Here is a 22,943-nt window from a genome sequence, read left to right as displayed (position 1 = left end):
TTCTTGTGTCATTTCGTTTTGAAGGTCACTGTTGCAAACTCGTGGTTCACATGATAAGAACAAAAGATGCTTGCCAGTACGAAATAGAAGAAAACACTGTACACAATTGCAGATTTGTTGAACAATGAATTTATAGTGTAATCTCGTTTGGACGGTCACTGTTGCAAACTCGTGGTTCACATTATAAGAAAAAAGATGCTTGCCGGTACAAAATAGAAGAAAACACTGTACAGAATTGTATAAAGCTGAATGAAAGAAATCCTAGATAAAAGTTTGAAAGGCAGGTTAAATGTTATCCATTTTATTCCCTAATGATTGTGGCACGTGAATTGGTGAGTGTGATGTTTACTGGGTTTCTTATCCTACATTTCAAAAAGTAAAAACATGTTATTCTGAGCCAGTGAATTGCTTCCACGTCAAGACTAGTTCCATGAATTTGTTTTAAGCTCGTGCTATCACAGCTGTGGGATATTCCAGCGCAGGTTCGATTCCTGTTCACAGCGATTTATCATTTTTGCTTTTTGAAAACTATGTCACATGTGCTACGGGATAGCTCCTTTGCTATTGACGCTCCATGGCAGAGCTGTGATGGCCGAGTGGTTAAGGCGTTGGACTCGAAATGCAATGGGAAATTCCAGCGCAGGTTCGAATCCTGTTCACAGCGATTTATCATTTTTGCTTTTTGAAAACTATGTCACATGTGCTACGGGATAGCTCCTTTGCTATTGACGCTCCATGGCAGAGCTGTGATGGCCGAGTGGTTAAGGCGTTGGACTCGAAATCCAATGGGAAATTCCAGCGCAGGTTCGAATCCTGTTCACAGCGATTTATCATTTTTGCTTTTTGAAAACTATGTCACATGTGCTACGGGATAGCTCCTTTGCTATTGACGCTCCATGGCAGAGCTGTGATGGCCGAGTGGTTAAGGCGTTGGACTCGAAATGCAATGGGAAATTCCAGCGCAGGTTCGAATCCTGTTCACAGCGATTTATCATTTTTGCTTTTTGAAAACTATGTCACATGTGCTACGGGATAGCTCCTTTGCTATTGACGCTCCATGGCAGAGCTGTGATGGCCGAGTGGTTAAGGCGTTGGACTCGAAATGCAATGGGAAATTCCAGCGCAGGTTCGAATCCTGTTCACAGCGATTTATCATTTTTGCTTTTTGCAAACTATGTCACATGTGCTACGGGATAGCTCCTTTGCTATTGACGCTCCATGGCAGAGCTGTGATGGCCGAGTGGTTAAGGCGTTGGACTCGAAATCCAATGGGAAATTCCCGCGCAGGTTCGAATCCTGTTCACAGCGATTTATCATTTTTGCTTTTTGAAAACTATGTCACATGTGCTACGGGATAGCTCCTTTGCTATTGACGCTCCATGGCAGAGCTGTGATGGCCGAGTGGTTAAGGCGTTGGACTTGAAATCCAATGGGTTATTCCCGCGCAGGTTCGAATCCTGTTCACAGCGTATCATTTTGCAGATTTATTGAATAATGAATTTCTTGTGTCATTTCGTTTGGAAGGTCACTGTTGCAAACTCGTGGTTCACATGATAAGAACAAAAGATGCTTGCCAGTACGAAATAGAAGAAAACACTGTACACAATTGCAGATTTGTTGAATAATGAATTTATTGTGTCATTTCGTTTGGAAGGTCACTGTTGCAAACTGTTGTTCACATGATAAGAACAAAAGATGCTTGCCAGTCCAAAATAGAAGAAAACACTGTACACAATTGCAGATTTGTTGAACAATGAATTTATTGTGTAATCTCGTTTGGACGGTCACTGTTGCAAACTCGTGGTTCACATTATAAGAAAAAAGATGCTTGCCGGTACAAAATAGAAGAAAACACTGTACACAATTGTATAAAGCTGAATGAAAGAAATCCTAGATAAAAGTTTGAAAGGCAGGTTAAATGTTATCCATTTTATTCCCTAATGATTGTGGCACGTGAATTGGTGAGTGTGATGTTTACTGGGTTTCTTATCCTACATTTCAAAAAGTAAAAACATGTTATTCTGAGCCAGTGAATTGCTTCCACGTCAAGACTAGTTCCATGAATTTGTTTTAAGCTCGTGCTATCACAGCTGTGGGATATTCCAGCGCAGGTTCGATTCCTGTTCACAGCGATTTATCATTTTTGCTTTTTGAAAACTATGTCACATGTGCTACGGGATAGCTCCTTTGCTATTGACGCTCCATGGCAGAGCTGTGATGGCCGAGTGGTTAAGGCGTTGGACTTGAAATCCAATGGATTATTCCCGCGAAGGTTCGAATCCTGTTCACAGCGTATCATTTTGCAGATTTATTGAATAATGAATTTCTTGTGTCATTTCGTTTGGAAGGTCACTGTTGCAAACTCGTTGTTCACATGATAAGAACAAAAGATGCTTGCCAGTACGAAATAGAAGAAAACACTGTACACAATTGCAGATTTGTTGAATAATGAATTTATTGTGTCATTTCGTTTGGAAGGTCACTGTTGCAAACTCGTTGTTCACATGATAAGAACAAAAGATGCTTGCCAGTACAAAATAGAAGAAAACACTGTACACAATTGCAGATTTGTTGAACAATGAATTTATTGTGTAATCTCGTTTGGACGGTCACTGTTGCAAACTCGTGGTTCACATTATAAGAAAAAAGATGCTTGCCGGTACAAAATAGAAGAAAACACTGTACACAATTGTATAAAGCTGAATGAAAGAAATCCTAGATAAAAGTTTGAAAGGCAGGTTAAATGTTATCCATTTTATTCCCTAATGATTGTGGCACGTGAATTGGTGAGTGTGATGTTTACTGGGTTTCTTATCCTACATTTCAAAAAGTAAAAACATGTTATTCTGAGCCAGTGAATTGCTTCCACGTCAAGACTAGTTCCATGAATTTGTTTTAAGCTCGTGCTATCACAGCTGTGGGATATTCCAGCGCAGGTTCGATTCCTGTTCACAGCGATTTATCATTTTTGCTTTTTGAAAACTATGTCACATGTGCTACGGGATAGCTCCTTTGCTATTGACGCTCCATGGCAGAGCTGTGATGGCCGAGTGGTTAAGGCGTTGGACTCGAAATCCAATGGGAAATTCCCGCGCAGGTTCGAATCCTGTTCACAGCGATTTATCATTTTTGCTTTTTGAAAACTATGTCACATGTGCTACGGGATAGCTCCTTTGCTATTGACGCTCCATGGCAGAGCTGTGATGGCCGAGTGGTTAAGGCGTTGGACTTGAAATCCAATGGGTTATTCCCGCGCAGGTTCGAATCCTGTTCACAGCGTATCATTTTGCAGATTTATTGAATAATGAATTTCTTGTGTCATTTCGTTTGGAAGGTCACTGTTGCAAACTCGTGGTTCACATGATAAGAACAAAAGATGCTTGCCAGTACGAAATAGAAGAAAACACTGTACACAATTGCAGATTTGTTGAATAATGAATTTATTGTGTCATTTCGTTTGGAAGGTCACTGTTGCAAACTCGTTGTTCACATGATAAGAACAAAAGATGCTTGCCAGTACAAAATAGAAGAAAACACTGTACACAATTGCAGATTTGTTGAACAATGAATTTATTGTGTAATCTCGTTTGGACGGTCACTGTTGCAAACTCGTGGTTCACATTATAAGAAAAAAGATGCTTGCCGGTACAAAATAGAAGAAAACACTGTACACAATTGTATAAAGCTGAATGGAAGAAATCCTAGATAAAAGTTTGAAAGGCAGGTTAAATGTTATCCATTTTATTCCCTAATGATTGTGGCACGTGAATTGGTGAGTGTGATGTTTACTGGGTTTCTTATCCTACATTTCAAAAAGTAAAAACATGTTATTCTGAGCCAGTGAATTGCTTCCACGTCAAGACTAGTTCCATGAATTTGTTTTAAGCTCGTGCTATCACAGCTGTGGGATATTCCAGCGCAGGTTCGATTCCTGTTCACAGCGATTTATCATTTTTGCTTTTTGAAAACTATGTCACATGTGCTACGGGATAGCTCCTTTGCTATTGACGCTCCATGGCAGAGCTGTGATGGCCGAGTGGTTAAGGCGTTGGACTCGAAATCCAATGGGAAATTCCCGCGCAGGTTCGAATCCTGTTCACAGCGATTTATCATTTTTGCTTTTTGAAAACTATGTCACATGTGCTACGGGATAGCTCCTTTGCTATTGACGCTCCATGGCAGAGCTGTGATGGCCGAGTGGTTAAGGCGTTGGACTTGAAATCCAATGGGTTATTCCCGCGCAGGTTCGAATCCTGTTCACAGCGTATCATTTTGCAGATTTATTGAATAATGAATTTCTTGTGTCATTTCGTTTGGAAGGTCACTGTTGCAAACTCGTGGTTCACATGATAAGAACAAAAGATGCTTGCCAGTACGAAATAGAAGAAAACACTGTACACAATTGCAGATTTGTTGAATAATGAATTTATTGTGTCATTTCGTTTGGAAGGTCACTGTTGCAAACTCGTTGTTCACATGATAAGAACAAAAGATGCTTGCCAGTACAAAATAGAAGAAAACACTGTACACAATTGCAGATTTGTTGAACAATGAATTTATTGTGTAATCTCGTTTGGACGGTCACTGTTGCAAACTCGTGGTTCACATTATAAGAAAAAAGATGCTTGCCGGTACAAAATAGAAGAAAACACTGTACACAATTGTATAAAGCTGAATGAAAGAAATCCTAGATAAAAGTTTGAAAGGCAGGTTAAATGTTATCCATTTTATTCCCTAATGATTGTGGCACGTGAATTGGTGAGTGTGATGTTTACTGGGTTTCTTATCCTACATTTCAAAAAGTAAAAACATGTTATTCTGAGCCAGTGAATTGCTTCCACGTCAAGACTAGTTCCATGAATTTGTTTTAAGCTCGTGCTATCACAGCTGTGGGATATTCCAGCGCAGGTTCGATTCCTGTTCACAGCGATTTATCATTTTTGCTTTTTGAAAACTATGTCACATGTGCTAAGGGATAGCTCCTTTGCTATTGACGCTCCATGGCAGAGCTGTGATGGCCGAGTGGTTAAGGCGTTGGACTCGAAATCCAATGGGAAATTCCCGCGCAGGTTCGAATCCTGTTCACAGCGATTTATCATTTTTGCTCTTTGAAAACTATGTCACATGTGCTACGGGATAGCTCCTTTGCTATTGACGCTCCATGGCAGAGCTGTGATGGCCGAGTGGTTAAGGCGTTGGACTCGAAATCCAATGGGAAATTCCCGCGCAGGTTCGAATCCTGTTCACAGCGATTTATCATTTTTGCTTTTTGCAAACTATTTCACATGTGCTACGGGATAGCTCCTTTGCTATTGACGCTCCATGGCAGAGCTGTGATGGCCGAGTGGTTAAGGCGTTGGACTTGAAATCCAATGGGTTATTCCCGCGCAGGTTCGAATCCTGTTCACAGCGTATCATTTTGCAGATTTATTGAATAATGAATTTCTTGTGTCATTTCGTTTGGAAGGTCACTGTTGCAAACTCGTGGTTCACATGATAAGAACAAAAGATGCTTGCCAGTACGAAATAGAAGAAAACACTGTACACAATTGCAGATTTGTTGAACAATGAATTTATTGTGTCATTTCGTTTGGAAGGTCACTGTTGCAAACTCGTTGTTCACATGATAAGAACAAAAGATGCTTGCCAGTACAAAATAGAAGAAAACACTGTACACAATTGCAGATTTGTTGAACAATGAATTTATTGTGTAATCTCGTTTGGACGGTCACTGTTGCAAACTCGTGGTTCACATTATAAGAAAAAAGATGCTTGCCGGTACAAAATAGAAGAAAACACTGTACAGAATTGTATAAAGCTGAATGAAAGAAATCCTAGATAAAAGTTTGAAAGGCAGGTTAAATGTTATCCATTTTATTCCCTAATGATTGTGGCACGTGAATTGGTGAGTGTGATGTTTACTGGGTTTCTTATCCTACATTTCAAAAAGTAAAAACATGTTATTCTGAGCCAGTGAATTGCTTCCACGTCAAGACTAGTTCCATGAATTTGTTTTAAGCTCGTGCTATCACAGCTGTGGGATATTCCAGCGCAGGTTCGATTCCTGTTCACAGCGATTTATCATTTTTGCTTTTTGAAAACTATGTCACATGTGCTACGGGATAGCTCCTTTGCTATTGACGCTCCATGGCAGAGCTGTGATGGCTGAGTGGTTAAGGCGTTGGACTCGAAATCCAATGGGAAATTCCCACGCAGGTTCCAAACCTGTTCACAGCGATTTATCATTTTTGCTTTTTGAAAACTATGTCACATGTGCTACGGGATAGCTCCTTTGCTATTGACGCTCCATGGCAGAGCTGTGATGGCCGAGTGGTTAAGGCGTTGGACTTGAAATCCAATGGGTTATTCCCGCGCAGGTTCGAATCCTGTTCACAGCGTATCATTTTGCAGATTTATTGAATAATGAATTTCTTGTGTCATTTCGTTTGGAAGGTCACTGTTGCAAACTCGTGGTTCACATGATAAGAACAAAAGATGCTTGCCAGTACGAAATAGAAGAAAACACTGTACACAATTGCAGATTTGTTGAATAATGAATTTATTGTGTCATTTCGTTTGGAAGGTCACTGTTGCAAACTCGTTGTTCACATGATAAGAACAAAAGATGCTTGCCAGTACAAAATAGAAGAAAACACTGTACACAATTGCAGATTTGTTGAACAATGAATTTATTGTGTAATCTCGTTTGGACGGTCACTGTTGCAAACTCGTGGTTCACATTATAAGAAAAAAGATGCTTGCCGGTACAAAATAGAAGAAAACACTGTACACAATTGTATAAAGCTGAATGAAAGAAATCCTAGATAAAAGTTTGAAAGGCAGGTTAAATGTTATCCATTTTATTCCCTAATGATTGTGGCACGTGAATTGGTGAGTGTGATGTTTACTGGGTTTCTTATCCTACATTTCAAAAAGTAAAAACATGTTATTCTGAGCCAGTGAATTGCTTCCACGTCAAGACTAGTTCCATGAATTTGTTTTAAGCTCGTGCTATCACAGCTGTGGGATATTCCAGCGCAGGTTCGATTCCTGTTCACAGCGATTTATCATTTTTGCTTTTTGAAAACTATGTCACATGTGCTACGGGATAGCTCCTTTGCTATTGACGCTCCATGGCAGAGCTGTGATGGCCGAGTGGTTAAGGCGTTGGACTCGAAATCCAATGGGAAATTCCCGCGCAGGTTCGAATCCTGTTCACAGCGATTTATCATTTTTGCTTTTTGAAAACTATGTCACATGTGCTACGGGATAGCTCCTTTGCTATTGACGCTCCATGGCAGAGCTGTGATGGCCGAGTGGTTAAGGCGTTGGACTCGAAATCCAATGGGAAATTCCCGCGCAGGTTCGAATCCTGTTCACAGCGATTTATCATTTTTGCTTTTTGAAAACTATGTCACATGTGCTACGGGATAGCTCCTTTGCTATTGACGCTCCATGGCAGAGCTGTGATGGCCGAGTGGTTAAGGCGTTGGACTTGAAATCCAATGGGTTATTCCCGCGCAGGTTCGAATCCTGTTCACAGCGTATCATTTTGCAGATTTATTGAATAATGAATTTCTTGTGTCATTTCGTTTGGAAGGTCACTGTTGCAAACTCGTGGTTCACATGATAAGAACAAAAGATGCTTGCCAGTACGAAATAGAAGAAAACACTGTACACAATTGCAGATTTGTTGAATAATGAATTTATTGTGTCATTTCGTTTGGAAGGTCACTGTTGCAAACTCGTTGTTCACATGATAAGAACAAAAGATGCTTGCCAGTACAAAATAGAAGAAAACACTGTACACAATTGCAGATTTGTTGAACAATGAATTTATTGTGTAATCTCGTTTGGACGGTCACTGTTGCAAACTCGTGGTTCACATTATAAGAAAAAAGATGCTTGCCGGTACAAAATAGAAGAAAACACTGTACACAATTGTATAAAGCTGAATGAAAGAAATCCTAGATAAAAGTTTGAAAGGCAGGTTAAATGTTATCCATTTTATTCCCTAATGATTGTGGCACGTGAATTGGTGAGTGTGATGTTTACTGGGTTTCTTATCCTACATTTCAAAAAGTAAAAACATGTTATTCTGAGCCAGTGAATTGCTTCCACGTCAAGACTAGTTCCATGAATTTGTTTTAAGCTCGTGCTATCACAGCTGTGGGATATTCCAGCGCAGGTTCGATTCCTGTTCACAGCGATTTATCATTTTTGCTTTTTGAAAACTATGTCACATGTGCTACGGGATAGCTCCTTTGCTATTGACGCTCCATGGCAGAGCTGTGATGGCCGAGTGGTTAAGGCGTTGGACTCGAAATCCAATGGGAAATTCCCGCGCAGGTTCGAATCCTGTTCACAGCGATTTATCATTTTTGCTTTTTGAAAACTATGTCACATGTGCTACGGGATAGCTCCTTTGCTATTGACGCTCCGTGGCAGAGCTGTGATGGCCGAGTGGTTAAGGCGTTGGACTTGAAATCCAATGGGTTATTCCCGCGCAGGTTCGAATCCTGTTCACAGCGTATCATTTTGCAGATTTATTGAATAATGAATTTCTTGTGTCATTTCGTTTGGAAGGTCACTGTTGCAAACTCGTGGTTCACATGATAAGAACAAAAGATGCTTGCCAGTACGAAATAGAAGAAAACACTGTACACAATTGCAGATTTGTTGAATAATGAATTTATTGTGTCATTTCGTTTGGAAGGTCACTGTTGCAAACTCGTTGTTCACATGATAAGAACAAAAGATGCTTGCCAGTACAAAATAGAAGAAAACACTGTACACAATTGCAGATTTGTTGAACAATGAATTTATTGTGTAATCTCGTTTGGACGGTCACTGTTGCAAACTCGTGGTTCACATTATAAGAAAAAAGATGCTTGCCGGTACAAAATAGAAGAAAACACTGTACACAATTGTATAAAGCTGAATGAAAGAAATCCTAGATAAATGTTTGAAAGGCAGGTTAAATGTTATCCATTTTATTCCCTAATGATTGTGGCACGTGAATTGGTGAGTGTGATGTTTACTGGGTTTCTTATCCTACATTTCAAAAAGTAAAAACATGTTATTCTGAGCCAGTGAATTGCTTCCACGTCAAGACTAGTTCCATGAATTTGTTTTAAGCTCGTGCTATCACAGCTGTGGGATATTCCAGCGCAGGTTCGATTCCTGTTCACAGCGATTTATCATTTTTGCTTTTTGAAAACTATGTCACATGTGCTACGGGATAGCTCCTTTGCTATTGACGCTCCATGGCAGAGCTGTGATGGCCGAGTGGTTAAGGCGTTGGACTCGAAATGCAATGGGAAATTCCCACGCAGGTTCGAATCCTGTTCACAGCGATTTATCATTTTTGCTTTTTGAAAACTATGTCACATGTGCTACGGGATAGCTCCTTTGCTATTGACGCTCCATGGCAGAGCTGTGATGGCCGAGTGGTTAAGGCGTTGGACTCGAAATCCAATGGGAAATTCCAGCGCAGGTTCGAATCCTGTTCACAGCGATTTATCATTTTTGCTTTTTGCAAACTATGTCACATGTGCTACGGGATAGCTCCTTTGCTATTGACGCTCCATGGCAGAGCTGTGATGGCCGAGTGGTTAAGGCGTTGGACTCGAAATCCAATTGGAAATTCCCGCGCAGGTTCGAATCCTGTTCACAGCGATTTATCATTTTTGCTTTTTGAAAACTATGTCACATGTGCTACGGGATAGCTCCTTTGCTATTGACGCTCCATGGCAGAGCTGTGATGGCCGAGTGGTTAAGGCGTTGGACTTGAAATCCAATGGGTTATTCCCGCGCAGGTTCGAATCCTGTTCACAGCGTATCATTTTGCAGATTTATTGAATAATGAATTTCTTGTGTCATTTCGTTTGGAAGGTCACTGTTGCAAACTCGTGGTTCACATGATAAGAACAAAAGATGCTTGCCAGTACGAAATAGAAGAAAACACTGTACACAATTGCAGATTTGTTGAACAATGAATTTATTGTGTAATCTCGTTTGGACGGTCACTGTTGCAAACTCGTGGTTCACATTATAAGAAAAAAGATGCTTGCCGGTACAAAATAGAAGAAAACACTGTACACAATTGTATAAAGCTGAATGAAAGAAATCCTAGATAAAAGTTTGAAAGGCAGGTTAAATGTTATCCATTTTATTCCCTAATGATTGTGGCACGTGAATTGGTGAGTGTGATGTTTACTGGGTTTCTTATCCTACATTTCAAAAAGTAAAAACATGTTATTCTGAGCCAGTGAATTGCTTCCACGTCAAGACTAGTTCCATGAATTTGTTTTAAGCTCGTGCTATCACAGCTGTGGGATATTCCAGCGCAGGTTCGATTCCTGTTCACAGCGATTTATCATTTTTGCTTTTTGAAAACTATGTCACATGTGCTACGGGATAGCTCCTTTGCTATTGACGCTCCATGGCAGAGCTGTGATGGCCGAGTGGTTAAGGCGTTGGACTTGAAATCCAATGGATTATTCCCGCGAAGGTTCGAATCCTGTTCACAGCGTATCATTTTGCAGATTTATTGAATAATGAATTTCTTATGTCATTTCGTTTGGAAGGTCACTGTTGCAAACTCGTTGTTCACATGATAAGAACAAAAGATGCTTGCCAGTACGAAATAGAAGAAAACACTGTACACAATTGCAGATTTGTTGAATAATGAATTTATTGTGTCATTTCGTTTGGAAGGTCACTGTTGCAAACTCGTTGTTCACATGATAAGAACAAAAGATGCTTGCCAGTACAAAATAGAAGAAAACACTGTACACAATTGCAGATTTGTTGAACAATGAATTTATTGTGTAATCTCGTTTGGACAGTCACTGTTGCAAACTCGTGGTTCACATTATAAGAAAAAAGATGCTTGCCGGTACAAAATAGAAGAAAACACTGTACACAATTGTATTAAGCTGAATGAAAGAAATCCTAGATAAAAGTTTGAAAGGCAGGTTAAATGTTATCCATTTTATTCCCTAATGATTGTGGCACGTGAATTGGTGAGTGTGATGTTTACTGGGTTTCTTATCCTACATTTCAAAAAGTAAAAACATGTTATTCTGAGCCAGTGAATTGCTTCCACGTCAAGACTAGTTCCATGAATTTGTTTTAAGCTCGTGCTATCACAGCTGTGGGATATTCCAGCGCAGGTTCGATTCCTGTTCACAGCGATTTATCATTTTTGCTTTTTGTAAACTATGTCACATGTGCTACGGGATAGCTCCTTTGCTATTGACGCTCCATGGCAGAGCTGTGATGGCCGAGTGGTTAAGGCGTTGGACTCGAAATCCAATGGGAAATTCCCGCGCAGGTTCGAATCCTGTTCACAGCGATTTATCATTTTTGCTTTTTGAAAACTATGTCACATGTGCTACGGGATAGCTCCTTTGCTATTGACGCTCCATGGCAGAGCTGTGATGGCCGAGTGGTTAAGGCGTTGGACTTGAAATCCAAGGGGTTATTCCCGCGCAGGTTCGAATCCTGTTCACAGCGTATCATTTTGCAGATTTATTGAATAATGAATTTCTTGTGTCATTTCGTTTGGAAGGTCACTGTTGCAAACTCGTGGTTCACATGATAAGAACAAAAGATGCTTGCCAGTACGAAATAGAAGAAAACACTGTACACAATTGCAGATTTGTTGAATAATGAATTTATTGTGTCATTTCGTTTGGAAGGTCACTGTTGCAAACTGTTGTTCACATGATAAGAACAAAAGATGCTTGCCAGTACAAAATAGAAGAAAACACTGTACACAATTGCAGATTTGTTGAACAATGAATTTATTGTGTAATCTCGTTTGGACGGTCACTGTTGCAAACTCGTGGTTCACATTATAAGAAAAAAGATGCTTGCCGGTACAAAATAGAAGAAAACACTGTACACAATTGTATAAAGCTGAATGAAAGAAATCCTAGATAAAAGTTTGAAAGGCAGGTTAAATGTTATCCATTTTATTCCCTAATGATTGTGGCACGTGAATTGGTGAGTGTGATGTTTACTGGGTTTCTTATCCTACATTTCAAAAAGTAAAAACATGTTATTCTGAGCCAGTGAATTGCTTCCACGTCAAGACTAGTTCCATGAATTTGTTTTAAGCTCGTGCTATCACAGCTGTGGGATATTCCAGCGCAGGTTCGATTCCTGTTCACAGCGATTTATCATTTTTGCTTTTTGAAAACTATGTCACATGTGCTACGGGATAGCTCCTTTGCTATTGACGCTCCATGGCAGAGCTGTGATGGCCGAGTGGTTAAGGCGTTGGACTTGAAATCCATTGGATTATTCCCGCGAAGGTTCGAATCCTGTTCAAAGCGTATCATTTTGCAGATTTATTGAATAATGAATTTCTTATGTCATTTCGTTTGGAAGGTCACTGTTGCAAACTCGTTGTTCACATGATAAGAACAAAAGATGCTTGCCAGTACGAAATAGAAGAAAACACTGTACACAATTGCAGATTTGTTGAATAATGAATTTATTGTGTCATTTCGTTTGGAAGGTCACTGTTGCAAACTCGTTGTTCACATGATAAGAACAAAAGATGCTTGCCAGTACAAAATAGAAGAAAACACTGTACACAATTGCAGATTTGTTGAACAATGAATTTATTGTGTAATCTCGTTTGGACGGTCACTGTTGCAAACTCGTGGTTCACATTATAAGAAAAAAGATGCTTGCCGGTACAAAATAGAAGAAAACACTGTACACAATTGTATAAAGCTGAATGAAAGAAATCCTAGATAAAAGTTTGAAAGGCAGGTTAAATGTTATCCATTTTATTCCCTAATGATTGTGGCACGTGAATTGGTGAGTGTGATGTTTACTGGGTTTCTTATCCTACATTTCAAAAAGTAAAAACATGTTATTCTGAGCCAGTGAATTGCTTCCACGTCAAGACTAGTTCCATGAATTTGTTTTAAGCTCGTGCTATCACAGCTGTGGGATATTCCAGCGCAGGTTCGATTCCTGTTCACAGCGATTTATCATTTTTGCTTTTTGAAAACTATGTCACATGTGCTACGGGATAGCTCCTTTGCTATTGACGCTCCATGGCAGAGCTGTGATGGCCGAGTGGTTAAGGCGTTGGACTCGAAATCCAATGGGAAATTCCCGCGCAGGTTCGAATCCTGTTCACAGCGATTTATCATTTTTGCTTTTTGAAAACTATGTCACATGTGCTACGGGATAGCTCCTTTGCTATTGACGCTCCATGGCAGAGCTGTGATGGCCGAGTGGTTAAGGCGTTGGACTTGAAATCCAATGGGTTATTCCCGCGCAGGTTCGAATCCTGTTCACAGCGTATCATTTTGCAGATTTATTGAATAATGAATTTCTTGTGTCATTTCGTTTGGAAGGTCACTGTTGCAAACTCGTTGTTCACATGATAAGAACAAAAGATGCTTGCCAGTACGAAATAGAAGAAAACACTGTACACAATTGCAGATTTGTTGAATAATGAATTTATTGTGTCATTTCGTTTGGAAGGTCACTGTTGCAAACTCGTTGTTCACATGATAAGAACAAAAGATGCTTGCCAGTACAAAATAGAAGAAAACACTGTACACAATTGCAGATTTGTTGAACAATGAATTTATTGTGTAATCTCGTTTGGACGGTCACTGTTGCAAACTCGTGGTTCACATTATAAGAAAAAAGATGCTTGCCGGTACAAAATAGAAGAAAACACTGTACAGAATTGTATAAAGCTGAATGAAAGAAATCCTAGATAAAAGTTTGAAAGGCAGGTTAAATGTTATCCATTTTATTCCCTAATGATTGTGGCACGTGAATTGGTGAGTGTGATGTTTACTGGGTTTCTTATCCTACATTTCAAAAAGTAAAAACATGTTATTCTGAGCCAGTGAATTGCTTCCACGTCAAGACTAGTTCCATGAATTTGTTTTAAGCTCGTGCTATCACAGCTGTGGGATATTCCCGCGCAGGTTCGAATCCTGTTCACAGCGATTTATCATTTTTGCTTTTTGAAAACTATGTCACATGTGCTACGGGATAGCTCCTTTGCTATTGACGCTCCATGGCAGAGCTGTGATGGCCGAGTGGTTAAGGCGTTGGACTCGAAATCCAATGGGAAATTCCCGCGCAGGTTCGAATCCTGTTCACAGCGATTTATCATTTTTGCTTTTTGAAAACTATGTCACATGTGCTACGGGATAGCTCCTTTGCTATTGACGCTCCATGGCAGAGCTGTGATGGCCGAGTGGTTAAGGCGTTGGACTCGAAATCCAATGGGAAATTCCCGCGCAGGTTCGAATCCTGTTCACAGCGATTTATCATTTTTGCTTTTTGCAAACTATGTCACATGTGCTACGGGATAGCTCCTTTGCTATTGACGCTCCATGGCAGAGCTGTGATGGCCGAGTGGTTAAGGCGTTGGACTTGAAATCCAATGGGTTATTCCCGCGCAGGTTCGAATCCTGTTCACAGCGTATCATTTTGCAGATTTATTGAATAATGAATTTCTTGTGTCATTTCGTTTGGAAGGTCACTGTTGCAAACTCGTTGTTCACATGATAAGAACAAAAGATGCTTGCCAGTACGAAATAGAAGAAAACACTGTACACAATTGCAGATTTGTTGAATAATGAATTTATTGTGTCATTTCGTTTGGAAGGTCACTGTTGCAAACTCGTTGTTCACATGATAAGAACAAAAGATGCTTGCCAGTACAAAATAGAAGAAAACACTGTACACAATTGCAGATTTGTTGAACAATGAATTTATTGTGTAATCTCGTTTGGACGGTCACTGTTGCAAACTCGTGGTTCACATTATAAGAAAAAAGATGCTTGCCGGTACAAAATAGAAGAAAACACTGTACAGAATTGTATAAAGCTGAATGAAAGAAATCCTAGATAAAAGTTTGAAAGGCAGGTTAAATGTTATCCATTTTATTCCCTAATGATTGTGGCACGTGAATTGGTGAGTGTGATGTTTACTGGGTTTCTTATCCTACATTTCAAAAAGTAAAAACATGTTATTCTGAGCCAGTGAATTGCTTCCACGTCAAGACTAGTTCCATGAATTTGTTTTAAGCTCGTGCTATCACAGCTGTGGGATATTCCCGCGCAGGTTCGAATCCTGTTCACAGCGATTTATCATTTTTGCTTTTTGAAAACTATGTCACATGTGCTACGGGATAGCTCCTTTGCTATTGACGCTCCATGGCAGAGCTGTGATGGCCGAGTGGTTAAGGCGTTGGACTCGAAATCCAATGGGAAATTCCCGCGCAGGTTCGAATCCTGTTCACAGCGATTTATCATTTTTGCTTTTTGAAAACTATGTCACATGTGCTACGGGATAGCTCCTTTGCTATTGACGCTCCATGGCAGAGCTGTGATGGCCGAGTGGTTAAGGCGTTGGACTCGAAATCCAATGGGAAATTCCCGCGCAGGTTCGAATCCTGTTCACAGCGATTTATCATTTTTGCTTTTTGCAAACTATTTCACATGTGCTACGGGATAGCTCCTTTGCTATTGACGCTCCATGGCAGAGCTGTGATGGCCGAGTGGTTAAGGCGTTGGACTTGAAATCCAATGGGTTATTCCCGCGCAGGTTCGAATCCTGTTCACAGCGTATCATTTTGCAGATTTATTGAATAATGAATTTCTTGTGTCATTTCGTTTGGAAGGTCACTGTTGCAAACTCGTGGTTCACATGATAAGAACAAAAGATGCTTGCCAGTACGAAATAGAAGAAAACACTGTACACAATTGCAGATTTGTTGAATAATGAATTTATTGTGTCATTTCGTTTGGAAGGTCACTGTTGCAAACTCGTTGTTCACATGATAAGAACAAAAGATGCTTGCCAGTACAAAATAGAAGAAAACACTGTACACAATTGCAGATTTGTTGAACAATGAATTTATTGTGTAATCTCGTTTGGACGGTCACTGTTGCAAACTCGTGGTTCACATTATAAGAAAAAAGATGCTTGCCGGTACAAAATAGAAGAAAACACTGTACACAATTGTATAAAGCTGAATGAAAGAAATCCTAGATAAAAGTTTGAAAGGCAGGTTAAATGTTATCCATTTTATTCCCTAATGATTGTGGCACGTGAATTGGTGAGTGTGATGTTTACTGGGTTTCTTATCCTACATTTCAAAAAGTAAAAACATGTTATTCTGAGCCAGTGAATTGCTTCCACGTCAAGACTAGTTCCATGAATTTGTTTTAAGCTCGTGCTATCACAGCTGTGGGATATTCCAGCGCAGGTTCGATTCCTGTTCACAGCGATTTATCATTTTTGCTTTTTGAAAACTATGTCACATGTGCTACGGGATAGCTCCTTTGCTATTGACGCTCCATGGCAGAGCTGTGATGGCCGAGTGGTTAAGGCGTTGGACTCGAAATCCAATGGGAAATTCCCACGCAGGTTCGAATCCTGTTCACAGCGATTTATCATTTTTGCTTTTTGAAAACTATGTCACATGTGCTACGGGATAGCTCCTTTGCTATTGACGCTCCATGGCAGAGCTGTGATGGCCGAGTGGTTAAGGCGTTGGACTTGAAATCCAATGGGTTATTCCCGCGCAGGTTCGAATCCTGTTCACAGCGTATCATTTTGCAGATTTATTGAATAATGAATTTCTTGTGTCATTTCGTTTGGAAGGTCACTGTTGCAAACTCGTTGTTCACATGATAAGAACAAAAGATGCTTGCCAGTACGAAATAGAAGAAAACACTGTACACAATTGCAGATTTGTTGAATAATGAATTTATTGTGTCATTTCGTTTGGAAGGTCACTGTTGCAAACTCGTTGTTCACATGATAAGAACAAAAGATGCTTGCCAGTACAAAATAGAAGAAAACACTGTACACAATTGCAGATTTGTTGAACAATGAATTTATTGTGTAATCTCGTTTGGACGGTCACTGTTGCAAACTCGTGGTTCACATTATAAGAAAAAAGATGCTTGCCGGTACAAAATAGAAGAAAACACTGTACACAATTGTATAAAGCTGAATGAAAGAAATCCTAGATAAAAGTTTGAAAGGCAGGTTAAATGTTATCCATTTTATTCCCTAATGATTGTGGCACGTGAATTGGTGAGTGTGATGTTTACTGGGTTTCTTATCCTACATTTCAAAAAGTAAAAACATGTTATTCTGAGCCAGTGAATTGCTTCCACGTCAAGACTAGTTCCATGAATTTGTTTTAAGCTCGTGCTATCACAGCCGTGGGATATTCCCGCGCAGGTTCGAATCCTGTTCACAGCGATTTATCATTTTTGCTTTTTGAAAACTATGTCACATGTGCTACGGGATAGCTCCTTTGCTATTGACGCTCCATGGCAGAGCTGTGATGGCCGAGTGGTTAAGGCGTTGGACTCGAAATCCAATGGGAAATTCCCGCGCAGGTTCGAATCCTGTTCACAGCGATTTATCATTTTTGCTTTTTGAAAACTATGTCACATGTGCTACGCGATAGCTCCTTTGCTATTGACGCTCCATGGCAGAGCTGTGATGGCCGAGTGGTTAAGGCGTTGGACTCGAAATCCAATGGGAAATTCCCGCGCAGGTTCGAATCCTGTTCACAGCGATTTATCATTTTTGCTTTTTGCAAACTATTTCACATGTGCTACGGGATAGCTCCTTTGCTATTGACGCTCCATGGCAGAGCTGTGATGGCCGAGTGGTTAAGGCGTTGGACTTGAAATCCAATGGGTTATTCCCGCGCAGGTTCGAATCCTGTTCACAGCGTATCATTTTGCAGATTTATTGAATAATGAATTTCTTGTGTCATTTCGTTTGGAAGGTCACTGTTGCAAACTCGTGGTTCACATGATAAGAACAAAAGATGCTTGCCAGTACGAAATAGAAGAAAACACTGTACACAATTGCAGATTTGTTGAATAATGAATTTATTGTGTCATTTCGTTTGGAAGGTCACTGTTGCAAACTCGTTGTTCACATGATAAGAACAAAAGATGCTTGCCAGTACAAAATAGAAGAAAACACTGTACACAATTGCAGATTTGTTGAACAATGAATTTATTGTGTAATCTCGTTTGGACGGTCACTGTTGCAAACTCGTGGTTCACATTATAAGAAAAAAGATGCTTGCCGGTACAAAATAGAAGAAAACACTGTACACAATTGTATAAAGCTGAATGAAAGAAATCCTAGATAAAAGTTTGAAAGGCAGGTTAAATGTTATCCATTTTATTCCCTAATGATTGTGGCACGTGAATTGGTGAGTGTGATGTTTACTGGGTTTCTTATCCTACATTTCAAAAAGTAAAAACATGTTATTCTGAGCCAGTGAATTGCTTCCACGTCAAGACTAGTTCCATGAATTTGTTTTAAGCTCGTGCTATCACAGCTGTGGGATATTCCAGCGCAGGTTCGATTCCTGTTCACAGCGATTTATCATTTTTGCTTTTTGAAAACTATGTCACATGTGCTACGCGATAGCTCCTTTGCTATTGACGCTCCATGGAAGAGCTGTGATGGCCGAGTGGTTAAGGCGTTGGACTCGAAATCCAATGGGAAATTCCCACGCAGGTTCGAAACCTGTTCACAGCGATTTATCATTTTTGCTTTTTGAAAACTATGTCACATGTGCTACGGGATAGCTACTTTGCTATTGACGCTCCATGGCAGAGCTGTGATGGCCGAGTGGTTAAGGCGTTGGACTTGAAATCCAATGGGTTATTCCCGCGCAGGTTCGAATCCTGTTCACAGCGTATCATTTTGCAGATTTATTGAATAATGAATTTCTTGTGTCATTTCGTTTGGAAGGTCACTGTTGCAAACTCGTGGTTCACATGATAAGAACAAAAGATGCTTGCCAGTACGAAATAGAAGAAAACACTGTACACAATTGCAGATTTGTTGAATAATGAATTTATTGTGTCATTTCGTTTGGAAGGTCACTGTTGCAAACTCGTTGTTCACATGATAAGAACAAAAGATGCTTGCCAGTACAAAATAGAAGAAAACACTGTACACAATTGCAGATTTGTTGAACAATGAATTTATTGTGTAATCTCGTTTGGACGGTCACTGTTGCAAACTCGTGGTTCACATTATAAGAAAAAAGATGCTTGCCGGTACAAAATAGAAGAAAACACTGTACACAATTGTATAAAGCTGAATGAAAGAAATCCTAGATAAAAGTTTGAAAGGCAGGTTAAATGTTATCCATTTTATTCCCTAATGATTGTGGCACGTGAATTGGTGAGTGTGATGTTTACTGGGTTTCTTATCCTACATTTCAAAAAGTAAAAACACGTTATTCTGAGCCAGTGAATTGCTTCCACGTCAAGACTAGTTCCATGAATTTGTTTTAAGCTCGTGCTATCACAGCTGTGGGATATTCCAGCGCAGGTTCGATTCCTGTTCACAGCGATTTATCATTTTTGCTTTTTGAAAACTATGTCACATGTGCTACGGGATAGCTCCTTTGCTATTGACGCTCCATGGCAGAGCTGTGATGGCCGAGTGGTTAAGGCGTTGGACTCGAAATCCAATGGGAAATTCCCACGCAGGTTCGAAACCTGTTCACAGCGATTTATCATTTTTGCTTTTTGAAAACTATGTCACATGTGCTACGGGATAGCTCCTTTGCTATTGACGCTCCATGGCAGAGCTGTGATGGCCGAGTGGTTAAGGCGTTGGACTTGAAATCCAATGGGTTATTCCCGCGCAGGTTCGAATCCTGTTCACAGCGTATCATTTTGCAGATTTATTGAATAATGAATTTCTTGTGTCATTTCGTTTGGAAGGTCACTGTTGCAAACTCGTGGTTCACATGATAAGAACAAAAGATGCTTGCCAGTACGAAATAGAAGAAAACACTGTACACAATTGCAGATTTGTTGAATAATGAATTTATTGTGTCATTTCGTTTGGAAGGTCACTGTTGCAAACTCGTGGTTCACATTATAAGAAAAAAGATGCTTGCCGGTACAAAATAGAAGAAAACACTGTACACAATTGTATAAAGCTGAATGAAAGAAATCCTAGATAAAAGTTTGAAAGGCAGGTTAAATGTTATCCATTTTATTCCCTAATGATTGTGGCACGTGAATTGGTGAGTGTGATGTTTACTGGGTTTCTTATCCTACATTTCAAAAAGTAAAAACATGTTATTCTGAGCCAGTGAATTGCTTCCACGTCAAGACTAGTTCCATGAATTTGTTTTAAGCTCGTGCTATCACAGCTGTGGGATATTCCAGCGCAGGTTCGATTCCTCTTCACGGCGATTTATCATTTTTGCTTTTTGAAAACTATGTCACATGTGCTACGGGATAGCTCCTTTGCTATTGACGCTCCATGGCAGAGCTGTGATGGCCGAGTGGTTAAGGCGTTGGACTTGAAATCCAATGGGTTATTCCCGCGCAGGTTCGAATCCTGTTCACAGCGGATCATTTTGCAGATTTATTGAATAATGAATTTCTTGTGTCATTTCGTTTGGTAGGTCACTGTTGCAAACTCGTGGTTCACATGATAAGAACAAAAGATGCTTGCCAGTACGAAATAGAAGAAAACACTGTACACAATTGCAGATTTGTTGAATAATGAATTTATTGTGTCATTACTGGGTTTCTTATCCTGCATTTCAAAAAGTAAAAACATGTTATTCTGAGCCAGTGAATTGCTTCCACGTCAAGACTAGTTCCATGAATTTGTTTTAAGCTCGTGCTATCACAGCTGTGGGATATTCCAGCGCAGGTTCGATTCCTGTTCACAGCGATTTATCATTTTTGCTTTTTGAAAACTATGTCACATGAGCTACGGGATAGCTCCTTTGCTATTGACGCTCCATGGCAGAGCTGTGATGGCCGAGTGGTTAAGGCGTTGGACTCGAAATCCAATGGGAAATTCCCGCGCAGGTTCGAATCCTGTTCACAGCGATTTATCATTTTTGCTTTTTGAAAACTATGTCACATGTGCTACGGGATAGCTCCTTTGCTATTGACGCTCCATAGCAGGCTGTGATGGCCGAGTGGTTAAGGCGTTGGACTCGAAATCCAATGGGAAATTCCCGCGCAGGTTCGAATCCTGTTCACAGCGATTTATCATTTTTGCTTTTTGCAAACTATGTCACATGTGCTACGGGATAGCTACTTTGCTATTGACGCTCCATGGCAGAGCTGTGATGGCCGAGTGGTTAAGGCGTTGGACTTGAAATCCAATGGGTTATTCCCGCGCAGGTTCGAATCCTGTTCACAGCGTATCATTTTGCAGATTTATTGAATAATGAATTTCTTGTGTCATTTCGTTTGGAAGGTCACTGTTGCAAACTCGTGGTTCACATGATAAGAACAAAAGATGCTTGCCAGTACGAAATAGAAGAAAACACTGTACACAATTGCAGATTTGTTGAATAATGAATTTATTGTGTCATTTCGTTTGGAAGGTCACTGTTGCAAACTCGTTGTTCACATGATAAGAACAAAAGATGCTTGCCAGTACAAAATAGAAGAAAACACTGTACACAATTGCAGATTTGTTGAACAATGAATTTATTGTGTAATCTCGTTTGGACGGTCACTGTTGCAAACTCGTGGTTCACATTATAAGAAAAAAGATGCTTGCCGGTACAAAATAGAAGAAAACACTGTACACAATTGTATAAAGCTGAATGAAAGAAATCCTAGATAAAAGTTTGAAAGGCAGGTTAAATGTTATCCATTTTATTCCCTAATGATTGTGGCACGTGAATTGGTGAGTGTGATGTTTACTGGGTTTCTTATCCTACATTTCAAAAAGTAAAAACATGTTATTCTGAGCCAGTGAATTGCTTCCACGTCAAGACTAGTTCCATGAATTTGTTTTAAGCTCGTGCTATCACAGCTGTGGGATATTCCAGCGCAGGTTCGATTCCTGTTCACAGCGATTTATCATTTTTGCTTTTTGAAAACTATGTCACATGTGCTACGGGATAGCTCCTTTGCTATTGACACTCCATGGCAGAGCTGTGATGGCCGAGTGGTTAAGGCGTTGGACTCGAAATCCAATGGGAAATTCCCGCGCAGGTTCGAATCCTGTTCACAGCGATTTATCATTTTTGCTTTTTGAAAACTATGTCACATGTGCTACGGGATAGCTCCTTTGCTATTGACGCTCCATGGCAGAGCTGTGATGGCCGAGTGGTTAAGGCGTTGGACTTGAAATCCAATGGGTTATTCCCGCGCAGGTTCGAATCCTGTTCACAGCGTATCATTTTGCAGATTTATTGAATAATGAATTTCTTGTGTCATTTCGTTTGGAAGGTCACTGTTGCAAACTCGTGGTTCACATGATAAGAACAAAAGATGCTTGCCAGTACGAAATAGAAGAAAACACTGTACACAATTGCAGATTTGTTGAATAATGAATTTATTGTGTCATTTCGTTTGGAAGGTCACTGTTGCAAACTCGTTGTTCACATGATAAGAACAAAAGATGCTTGCCAGTACAAAATAGAAGAAAACACTGTACACAATTGCAGATTTGTTGAACAATGAATTTATTGTGTAATCTCGTTTGGACGGTCACTGTTGCAAACTCGTGGTTCACATTATAAGAAAAAAGATGCTTGCCGGTACAAAATAGAAGAAAACACTGTACACAATTGTATAAAGCTGAATGAAAGAAATCCTAGATAAAAGTTTGAAAGGCAGGTTAAATGTTATCCATTTTATTCCCTAATGATTGTGGCACGTGAATTGGTGAGTGTGATGTTTACTGGGTTTCTTATCCTACATTTCAAAAAGTAAAAACATGTTATTCTGAGCCAGTGAATTGCTTCCACGTCAAGACTAGTTCCATGAATTTGTTTTAAGCTCGTGCTATCACAGCTGTGGGATATTCCAGCGCAGGTTCGATTCCTGTTCACAGCGATTTATCATTTTTGCTTTTTGAAAACTATGTCACATGTGCTACGGGATAGCTCCTTT

The 22,943-nt window shown here is 40.0% G+C and overlaps 52 non-coding genes across 52 annotated transcripts; all 52 read left to right on the top strand.

Annotated features, from left to right (window-relative positions):
* Positions 1 to 582: 582 nt before the first annotated feature.
* On the top strand, positions 583 to 664 carry Trnas-cga. The gene has a single exon. It is a non-coding gene; the product is annotated as a tRNA-Ser (tRNA).
* A 79-nt stretch (positions 665 to 743) lies between these two features.
* Trnas-cga lies at positions 744 to 825 on the top strand. The gene has a single exon. It is a non-coding gene; the product is annotated as a tRNA-Ser (tRNA).
* A 79-nt stretch (positions 826 to 904) lies between these two features.
* Trnas-cga lies at positions 905 to 986 on the top strand. Its single transcript has one exon. It is a non-coding gene; the product is annotated as a tRNA-Ser (tRNA).
* A 79-nt stretch (positions 987 to 1,065) lies between these two features.
* Positions 1,066 to 1,147, top strand: Trnas-cga. Its single transcript has one exon. It is a non-coding gene; the product is annotated as a tRNA-Ser (tRNA).
* Positions 1,148 to 1,226: 79 nt separating this feature from the next.
* Trnas-cga lies at positions 1,227 to 1,308 on the top strand. Its single transcript has one exon. It is a non-coding gene; the product is annotated as a tRNA-Ser (tRNA).
* A 79-nt stretch (positions 1,309 to 1,387) lies between these two features.
* Positions 1,388 to 1,469, top strand: Trnas-uga. Its single transcript has one exon. It is a non-coding gene; the product is annotated as a tRNA-Ser (tRNA).
* A 742-nt stretch (positions 1,470 to 2,211) lies between these two features.
* On the top strand, positions 2,212 to 2,293 carry Trnas-uga. Its single transcript has one exon. It is a non-coding gene; the product is annotated as a tRNA-Ser (tRNA).
* A 743-nt stretch (positions 2,294 to 3,036) lies between these two features.
* Trnas-cga lies at positions 3,037 to 3,118 on the top strand. The gene has a single exon. It is a non-coding gene; the product is annotated as a tRNA-Ser (tRNA).
* Positions 3,119 to 3,197: 79 nt separating this feature from the next.
* Trnas-uga lies at positions 3,198 to 3,279 on the top strand. Its single transcript has one exon. It is a non-coding gene; the product is annotated as a tRNA-Ser (tRNA).
* A 743-nt stretch (positions 3,280 to 4,022) lies between these two features.
* Positions 4,023 to 4,104, top strand: Trnas-cga. Its single transcript has one exon. It is a non-coding gene; the product is annotated as a tRNA-Ser (tRNA).
* A 79-nt stretch (positions 4,105 to 4,183) lies between these two features.
* On the top strand, positions 4,184 to 4,265 carry Trnas-uga. The gene has a single exon. It is a non-coding gene; the product is annotated as a tRNA-Ser (tRNA).
* A 743-nt stretch (positions 4,266 to 5,008) lies between these two features.
* Trnas-cga lies at positions 5,009 to 5,090 on the top strand. The gene has a single exon. It is a non-coding gene; the product is annotated as a tRNA-Ser (tRNA).
* Positions 5,091 to 5,169: 79 nt separating this feature from the next.
* Positions 5,170 to 5,251, top strand: Trnas-cga. The gene has a single exon. It is a non-coding gene; the product is annotated as a tRNA-Ser (tRNA).
* Positions 5,252 to 5,330: 79 nt separating this feature from the next.
* On the top strand, positions 5,331 to 5,412 carry Trnas-uga. Its single transcript has one exon. It is a non-coding gene; the product is annotated as a tRNA-Ser (tRNA).
* Positions 5,413 to 6,155: 743 nt separating this feature from the next.
* Positions 6,156 to 6,237, top strand: Trnas-cga. Its single transcript has one exon. It is a non-coding gene; the product is annotated as a tRNA-Ser (tRNA).
* Positions 6,238 to 6,316: 79 nt separating this feature from the next.
* Positions 6,317 to 6,398, top strand: Trnas-uga. Its single transcript has one exon. It is a non-coding gene; the product is annotated as a tRNA-Ser (tRNA).
* A 743-nt stretch (positions 6,399 to 7,141) lies between these two features.
* Trnas-cga lies at positions 7,142 to 7,223 on the top strand. The gene has a single exon. It is a non-coding gene; the product is annotated as a tRNA-Ser (tRNA).
* A 79-nt stretch (positions 7,224 to 7,302) lies between these two features.
* Trnas-cga lies at positions 7,303 to 7,384 on the top strand. The gene has a single exon. It is a non-coding gene; the product is annotated as a tRNA-Ser (tRNA).
* Positions 7,385 to 7,463: 79 nt separating this feature from the next.
* Trnas-uga lies at positions 7,464 to 7,545 on the top strand. The gene has a single exon. It is a non-coding gene; the product is annotated as a tRNA-Ser (tRNA).
* Positions 7,546 to 8,288: 743 nt separating this feature from the next.
* Trnas-cga lies at positions 8,289 to 8,370 on the top strand. Its single transcript has one exon. It is a non-coding gene; the product is annotated as a tRNA-Ser (tRNA).
* Positions 8,371 to 8,449: 79 nt separating this feature from the next.
* Trnas-uga lies at positions 8,450 to 8,531 on the top strand. Its single transcript has one exon. It is a non-coding gene; the product is annotated as a tRNA-Ser (tRNA).
* A 743-nt stretch (positions 8,532 to 9,274) lies between these two features.
* On the top strand, positions 9,275 to 9,356 carry Trnas-cga. The gene has a single exon. It is a non-coding gene; the product is annotated as a tRNA-Ser (tRNA).
* Positions 9,357 to 9,435: 79 nt separating this feature from the next.
* On the top strand, positions 9,436 to 9,517 carry Trnas-cga. Its single transcript has one exon. It is a non-coding gene; the product is annotated as a tRNA-Ser (tRNA).
* Positions 9,518 to 9,596: 79 nt separating this feature from the next.
* Trnas-cga lies at positions 9,597 to 9,678 on the top strand. Its single transcript has one exon. It is a non-coding gene; the product is annotated as a tRNA-Ser (tRNA).
* A 79-nt stretch (positions 9,679 to 9,757) lies between these two features.
* Positions 9,758 to 9,839, top strand: Trnas-uga. Its single transcript has one exon. It is a non-coding gene; the product is annotated as a tRNA-Ser (tRNA).
* Positions 9,840 to 10,452: 613 nt separating this feature from the next.
* Trnas-uga lies at positions 10,453 to 10,534 on the top strand. Its single transcript has one exon. It is a non-coding gene; the product is annotated as a tRNA-Ser (tRNA).
* A 743-nt stretch (positions 10,535 to 11,277) lies between these two features.
* On the top strand, positions 11,278 to 11,359 carry Trnas-cga. Its single transcript has one exon. It is a non-coding gene; the product is annotated as a tRNA-Ser (tRNA).
* A 79-nt stretch (positions 11,360 to 11,438) lies between these two features.
* Positions 11,439 to 11,520, top strand: Trnas-uga. Its single transcript has one exon. It is a non-coding gene; the product is annotated as a tRNA-Ser (tRNA).
* Positions 11,521 to 12,262: 742 nt separating this feature from the next.
* Trnas-uga lies at positions 12,263 to 12,344 on the top strand. The gene has a single exon. It is a non-coding gene; the product is annotated as a tRNA-Ser (tRNA).
* A 743-nt stretch (positions 12,345 to 13,087) lies between these two features.
* Trnas-cga lies at positions 13,088 to 13,169 on the top strand. The gene has a single exon. It is a non-coding gene; the product is annotated as a tRNA-Ser (tRNA).
* Positions 13,170 to 13,248: 79 nt separating this feature from the next.
* Positions 13,249 to 13,330, top strand: Trnas-uga. Its single transcript has one exon. It is a non-coding gene; the product is annotated as a tRNA-Ser (tRNA).
* Positions 13,331 to 14,073: 743 nt separating this feature from the next.
* Positions 14,074 to 14,155, top strand: Trnas-cga. Its single transcript has one exon. It is a non-coding gene; the product is annotated as a tRNA-Ser (tRNA).
* A 79-nt stretch (positions 14,156 to 14,234) lies between these two features.
* Trnas-cga lies at positions 14,235 to 14,316 on the top strand. Its single transcript has one exon. It is a non-coding gene; the product is annotated as a tRNA-Ser (tRNA).
* A 79-nt stretch (positions 14,317 to 14,395) lies between these two features.
* Trnas-uga lies at positions 14,396 to 14,477 on the top strand. The gene has a single exon. It is a non-coding gene; the product is annotated as a tRNA-Ser (tRNA).
* Positions 14,478 to 15,220: 743 nt separating this feature from the next.
* Positions 15,221 to 15,302, top strand: Trnas-cga. The gene has a single exon. It is a non-coding gene; the product is annotated as a tRNA-Ser (tRNA).
* A 79-nt stretch (positions 15,303 to 15,381) lies between these two features.
* Positions 15,382 to 15,463, top strand: Trnas-cga. Its single transcript has one exon. It is a non-coding gene; the product is annotated as a tRNA-Ser (tRNA).
* A 79-nt stretch (positions 15,464 to 15,542) lies between these two features.
* Trnas-uga lies at positions 15,543 to 15,624 on the top strand. The gene has a single exon. It is a non-coding gene; the product is annotated as a tRNA-Ser (tRNA).
* A 743-nt stretch (positions 15,625 to 16,367) lies between these two features.
* Positions 16,368 to 16,449, top strand: Trnas-cga. Its single transcript has one exon. It is a non-coding gene; the product is annotated as a tRNA-Ser (tRNA).
* Positions 16,450 to 16,528: 79 nt separating this feature from the next.
* On the top strand, positions 16,529 to 16,610 carry Trnas-uga. Its single transcript has one exon. It is a non-coding gene; the product is annotated as a tRNA-Ser (tRNA).
* Positions 16,611 to 17,353: 743 nt separating this feature from the next.
* On the top strand, positions 17,354 to 17,435 carry Trnas-cga. Its single transcript has one exon. It is a non-coding gene; the product is annotated as a tRNA-Ser (tRNA).
* A 79-nt stretch (positions 17,436 to 17,514) lies between these two features.
* Trnas-cga lies at positions 17,515 to 17,596 on the top strand. The gene has a single exon. It is a non-coding gene; the product is annotated as a tRNA-Ser (tRNA).
* A 79-nt stretch (positions 17,597 to 17,675) lies between these two features.
* On the top strand, positions 17,676 to 17,757 carry Trnas-uga. Its single transcript has one exon. It is a non-coding gene; the product is annotated as a tRNA-Ser (tRNA).
* Positions 17,758 to 18,500: 743 nt separating this feature from the next.
* Trnas-cga lies at positions 18,501 to 18,582 on the top strand. The gene has a single exon. It is a non-coding gene; the product is annotated as a tRNA-Ser (tRNA).
* Positions 18,583 to 18,661: 79 nt separating this feature from the next.
* Positions 18,662 to 18,743, top strand: Trnas-uga. The gene has a single exon. It is a non-coding gene; the product is annotated as a tRNA-Ser (tRNA).
* Positions 18,744 to 19,486: 743 nt separating this feature from the next.
* Positions 19,487 to 19,568, top strand: Trnas-cga. Its single transcript has one exon. It is a non-coding gene; the product is annotated as a tRNA-Ser (tRNA).
* Positions 19,569 to 19,647: 79 nt separating this feature from the next.
* Positions 19,648 to 19,729, top strand: Trnas-uga. Its single transcript has one exon. It is a non-coding gene; the product is annotated as a tRNA-Ser (tRNA).
* Positions 19,730 to 20,342: 613 nt separating this feature from the next.
* On the top strand, positions 20,343 to 20,424 carry Trnas-uga. The gene has a single exon. It is a non-coding gene; the product is annotated as a tRNA-Ser (tRNA).
* A 409-nt stretch (positions 20,425 to 20,833) lies between these two features.
* Trnas-cga lies at positions 20,834 to 20,915 on the top strand. Its single transcript has one exon. It is a non-coding gene; the product is annotated as a tRNA-Ser (tRNA).
* Positions 20,916 to 20,993: 78 nt separating this feature from the next.
* Trnas-cga lies at positions 20,994 to 21,075 on the top strand. Its single transcript has one exon. It is a non-coding gene; the product is annotated as a tRNA-Ser (tRNA).
* A 79-nt stretch (positions 21,076 to 21,154) lies between these two features.
* Positions 21,155 to 21,236, top strand: Trnas-uga. The gene has a single exon. It is a non-coding gene; the product is annotated as a tRNA-Ser (tRNA).
* Positions 21,237 to 21,979: 743 nt separating this feature from the next.
* Trnas-cga lies at positions 21,980 to 22,061 on the top strand. Its single transcript has one exon. It is a non-coding gene; the product is annotated as a tRNA-Ser (tRNA).
* A 79-nt stretch (positions 22,062 to 22,140) lies between these two features.
* Positions 22,141 to 22,222, top strand: Trnas-uga. The gene has a single exon. It is a non-coding gene; the product is annotated as a tRNA-Ser (tRNA).
* Positions 22,223 to 22,943: the final 721 nt, after the last annotated feature.

The sequence above is a fragment of the Haliotis rufescens genome, unplaced genomic scaffold (genome assembly GCF_023055435.1).
Source record: "Haliotis rufescens isolate VD_foot unplaced genomic scaffold, xgHalRufe1.0.p SCAF_20, whole genome shotgun sequence".
NCBI classification, from domain to species: domain Eukaryota; kingdom Metazoa; phylum Mollusca; class Gastropoda; order Lepetellida; family Haliotidae; genus Haliotis; species Haliotis rufescens.
The sequence above is the reverse complement of the archived record's forward strand: the minus strand, read 5'-3'. Positions and strand labels throughout refer to the sequence as shown.